Source organism: Artemia sp. Qi Xiang Cuo, chromosome 15, assembly GCF_049724085.1.
Source record: "Artemia sp. Qi Xiang Cuo chromosome 15, ASM4972408v1, whole genome shotgun sequence".
Classification (NCBI taxonomy): Eukaryota; Metazoa; Arthropoda; class Branchiopoda; order Anostraca; family Artemiidae; genus Artemia; species Artemia sp. Qi Xiang Cuo.
The window spans coordinates 26389872-26395330 of record NC_142808.1 but is presented as its reverse complement, the minus strand read 5'-3'; positions in this window follow the sequence as shown (position 1 = coordinate 26395330).

Below are 5459 nucleotides of genomic sequence, written 5' to 3'. Positions count from 1 at the left end.
ATATATATGCTCGATATAGCCAACCAGTTTGCTATCAAAAAACAGTCTAAGTATACACGAAAATATAAAATAGCGAACCGTTTGGCTACTGAGGTGAGTATATGTATATACAGACAAGAAAAATGGCTAACTAGGATTCTTTGCCATAAAGAGCTAAAAGTAATTTTTTAAGGAGGGGGGGCAAGGATAATGGTGTTTAATGGTGTTGACTGGACTTTATTTAGTGAAAAGGGGTAAAAATAGGGTTAGAAAAGAGCCCGTAAGGATTAACAAAAAATGTAATTATTTTAGCAGAGTGCAAATTATGGTACTAAAGGTTGAGTCTAAAGGAGCTAAAAGTAATTTTTTCAGCAGGGGGGCAAGGGTGTTGACCTTATTTATTGAAAGGGGGGGTAAGAGGAGGGTTAGGGAATTAGATAAGAGGTTGCCTCAATTAAGAAAAACGTTATTATTTTTGCAAAGTGATAATGATAATTTATTTGGAGTGGCCATTAATTTAGATTTTCTCTTTTCCTTCATTTTACTTTGATGGCCGGGACAGGTCTTAGGCAGGGATACGGAATATCTTGCTTTCCGTTCATCATATCTACATGATATTTAGGCTCTTTCGCTAATATCAAGATGGATATTCACTACAGAGCTATATAGCTATATAGCTATATCAGCTATATAAAGTTTATACATATATATATATGAGCTATATAAATCTATATATATATAAATATATATATATATATATATATATATATATATATATATATATATATATATATATATATATATATATATATATATATATATATATATATATTATATATATATATATATTATATATATAGCTAATATATATAGCTATATATAAACTTTGTATAGCAATAGTATAGCTATATAGCTATATAGCTCTGTAGTGAATATCCATCTTGATATTAGCGAAAGAGCCTAAATATCATGTAGATATGATGAACGGAAAGCAAGATATTCCAGTATCCCTGCCTAAGACCTGTCCCGGCCATCAAAGTAAAATGAAGGAAAAGAGAAAATCTAAATTAATGGCCACTCCAAATAAATTATCATTATCACTTTGCAAAAATAATAACGTTTTTCTTAATTGAGGCAACCTCTTATCTAATTCCCTAACCCTCCTCTTACCCCCCCCCCTTTCAATAAATAAGGTCAACACCCTTGCCCCCCTCCTGCATAAATTACTTTTAGCTCCTTTAGACTCAACCTTTAGTACCCTAATTTGCACTCTGCTAGAATAAATACATTTTTTGTTAATCGTGACGGGCTCTTTTCTAACCCTCTTTTTACCCCTTTCACTAAATAAAGTCCAGTCAACACCATTAAACACCATTATCCTTGTCCCCGCCTCCTTAAAAAATTACTTTTAGCTCTTTATGGCAAAGAATCCTAGTTAGCTATTTTTCTTGTCTGTATATACATATACGTCACCTCAGTAGCCAACCGGTTCGCTATTTTATATTTTCGTGTATACTTAGACTGTTATTTAGATAGCAAACTGGTTGGCTACTGAGGTACGTCTATGCATATACAGACAAGATAAAACAGCTAATTAGGATTATCTGTCATAAAGAGCTAAAAGTATCATCTAGAGATTATGGGCGAAGAAGTAATAGTATTGACTGCACTTTCTTTAGTGACAAGGGCTCATAATAGGGTTAGAAAATAGCCAGTCAGGATTAACAAGATGTAATTATTTTAGCAGAGTACTAATCATGATACTTCATGACATACCCGACCACTCAAATTGTCCATCCATTGACGCACTGTAAACTGGCTTCTAACGATAGTTTCGTTTAGCTTAGTCATAAGAAAATATAGCGCAGTGATAGAATAGATCAAAAATAGTAATTTTACTATATAGCAAATTAGGGGGAGTATTTGGACAGTTTGAAGTCAGAAAATAATTCTTACATCATGATATCAGAATAATGTGGCTAACAAATTTTGCATGCAGGCCAGCATGCAATTTACCCCCACCCCCTAATGTGTATATACATGAATTTATTTCTGAATATTATGATGTTTAGCATAGTTAGATGTATGTTCTAGGATTGACTGATGCTTCACTGCTTGAGCGAGTTGAGTGATGTAGGTTGATTTGAAGTACCGATTAATTTAAATTTTCTCTTTCCATCATTTCACTATGATGGGCCGGGAAAGGAAGAGGGGTGTGGAATATATTACTTTTCGTTCATAATCTCTAGATGATATTTAGACTACTTGGCTAATATCAAACCGTTTTAGGTATACATGTGCTTGATATAGCCAACCAGTTGGCTATCAAAAAACAGTCTTAAGTATGCACGAAAATATAAAATAGCGAGCCGGTTGGCTCCTGAGGTGAGTATATATATATATATACAGACAAGAAAAATAGCTAACTAGGAGTCTCTGCCATAAAGAGCTAAAAGTAATTTTTTTAAGGAGGGGGGGGGGCAGGGATAATGGTGTTGACTGGACTTTATTTAGTGAAAAGGGGTATAAATAGGGTTTGAAAAGAGCCGGTCAGGATTAACAAAAATGTAATTATTTTAGCAGAGTACAAATTATGGATTTGAAGTACCGATTAATTTAAATGTTCTCTTTCCATCATTTCACTATGAGGGGTAAAGACAGGAAGGGATGTGTGGAATAGAATATAGTTCGTTTCTAATGTTTAATCGAAAATTATTCTAAGTGGCTAATATAAAACCGATTTAGTCATAAATATGCTTAATGTATCCAACCATTTGGGTATCAAAAGCCGTTCTAAGTCGACGCGAAAATATAAAATAGCGAGCCGGTTGGCTACTGAGGTGAGTCTGTGTATACACAGACAAGAAAAATGGCTAACTAGGATTCTTTGCCATAAAGAGCTAACAGTAATTTTTTAAGGGGGGGGCAAGGATAATGGTGTTGACTGGACTTTATTTAGTGAAAAGGGGTAAAAATAGGGTTAGAAAAGAGTCGGTCAGGATTCACAAAAATGTAATTATTTTAGCAGAGTACAAATTATTGTACTTGTATGACATACTCCGACCACTCAAATTGTCCATCCATTGACGCACTGTAAACCGGTTTCTTTCGATAGTTTCTTTTAGCTTGGCATGAGAAAAGACAGAGAGCAGTGATAGAATAGATGAAAAATATGTAATTTTGGCTATATAATTGCAAATTAGGGGGGGACTATTTGGACAGTGTGAAGTCAGAAAAGAATTCTTACATCATAATATCAGAATAATTGTGGCTAACAAATTTTGCATGCCGACCCGCTGTCCTTTACCCCCACCCCCCGAAGGTGCAAATATCTAGCCTAAATTTATTTCTTAAGTATTACATTTTTATCATAGTTAGGTGTATTTTCTTATGATTAATCCACCTTCACTTCTTGAGCGGTTGGGGTGAGGCAGGGTTGATTTGAAGTACCAATTAATTTGAATTTTCTCTTTTCATCATTTAAAGGAGGCACACTTGTGCCTCTATAAAGAGGCGACCCACCACAATGTTAAGCGATTTCCGGTCCTAGCGGTCGCAGAGAGACAGCAGTAATCGTATTTTGTAGCCCAAGCTTAAACTAAGAAACTTGCAAAATTTCACCCCCCCCCCCTCCGACTTTATCTTCATGGGTAAAAGTGGGCCGGAAGTTTTGACCCTCCGACCACAGCCCCCCTTTAACGTTGTCCAATTGGGCTGAAATTTAGAGTTTAAGCTTTCCTAGGGCCCGGGAGCTTATCCTCGAAATTTCAGCTCAATCCGATCACTCCTTACCTGTTTTCCAAAAAACAAATATAGCCACTTAAAGTTCATTTTTTTTCTTGTTAGCCACGCCTACAGGCCACAGTTGGCAACTAATCCGGGTGAATGAGGACTCATTCGAAGCAGAATTCGACCTCTTAGGGCCTTTTGATATTTTCAGACCGAAAAAATTATCAACCGAATTTACATTTATGAAAAACCTCGTTTTCCTATAAGAGCCCATGTTAATTTTTCCCACCACAGCCCCTTTAACGTTGTCTGATCGGGCTGAAATTTAGAAGATAAGCGTTCCTGGGACCAGGGAGCTTATCTTCGAAATTTCAGCTCAATATGATCACTCCTTCCCTGTTTTCCAAAAACCAAATATCAAGTTTTGTGGGGATTTGCTTGCGTCAAAAATAGATTCCACATGCTAAAAATACAATTGTGACTCTTTAGTACAGCGGTCGATACTCCTGACTCTCAGGTGGAAGACCCGGCTTCGAGTCCCCGTCAGAGGAAATTTCTTATCTACTTAATTTAAAGTTTAAAAAAGAAACTCAGTTTATTTTTTAAATGATTTGAAAAAAAATATGTTTTCTAAAGAGCTAAAGAGGTTGAGTTACAAGGTCGACTCTTAAAACACCCTGTAGAGAGAAAAAAGAATAATACTCACTAATCTAACAGTTAGTCAAGCAATAATAAGTAATAAACTGTACAAAAACGTGCAGAAATTATTTGAAAAAAAAACTATATTTTCTAAAGAGTTAAAGAGGCTGAGTCACAAGTTCGAACCTTAAAACGTACATGGATTAGAAGGTACAGTTGGGGGCTGCCACCCCCAAACCCCCGCTTTTGCAGCCTTTAAATAAAAAAAAAATGTTAACTGAAAGTAAGGAGCGACATTAAAACTTAAAACGAACAGAAATTATTCTGTATATGAAAGGGGCTCTCACCTCAACGCCTCGCTCTTTACGCTAAAGTTTTTATTGTTTTAAAAAAATAGTTTTGAGAAAGTCAAACTTTAGCGTAAAGAGCAAGGCGTTGAGGAGGGCACAGCCCCTTTCATATATGGAATAATTTCTTTTCGTTTTGAGTTTTAATGTCACTCCTTACTTTCAGTTAAAAAATCTTTTTTATTTAAAGGCTGCGAAAGCGAGGGGTTTGGGGGCTGTACCTTCTAATCCCTGTACGTTTTAAGGTTTGAACTTTTGACAGCCTCTTTAACTCTTTAGAAAACGTAGTTTTTTTCAAATAATCACTATGATGGGCCAGGAAAGGAAGCGGGGTGTGGAATATATTACTTTTCGTTCATAATCTCTAGATGATATTTAGACTACTTGGCTAATATCAAACCGTTTTATGTATACATGTGCTCGATATATCCAACCAGTTGGCTATCAAAAAACAGTCTAAGTATACACGAAAATATAAAATAGCCAGCCGGTTGGCTACTGAGGTGAGTCTATGTATATACAGACAAGAAAAATAGCTAGCAAGGATTCTCTGCCATAAAGAGCTAAAAGTAATTTTTAAGGAGGGGGGGGGGCAAGGAGACGGGGGGTGACTGGACTTGATTGAGTGATAAGGGGTAAAAATAGGGTTAGAAAAGAGATGGTCAGAATTATATCTATTGATAAGGTATTATCTCTTATCTCTATTGATAAGCCCTTTTCAGTAATTGAACGAATGAATTCAGCAATAATTTATATTCAAATCAA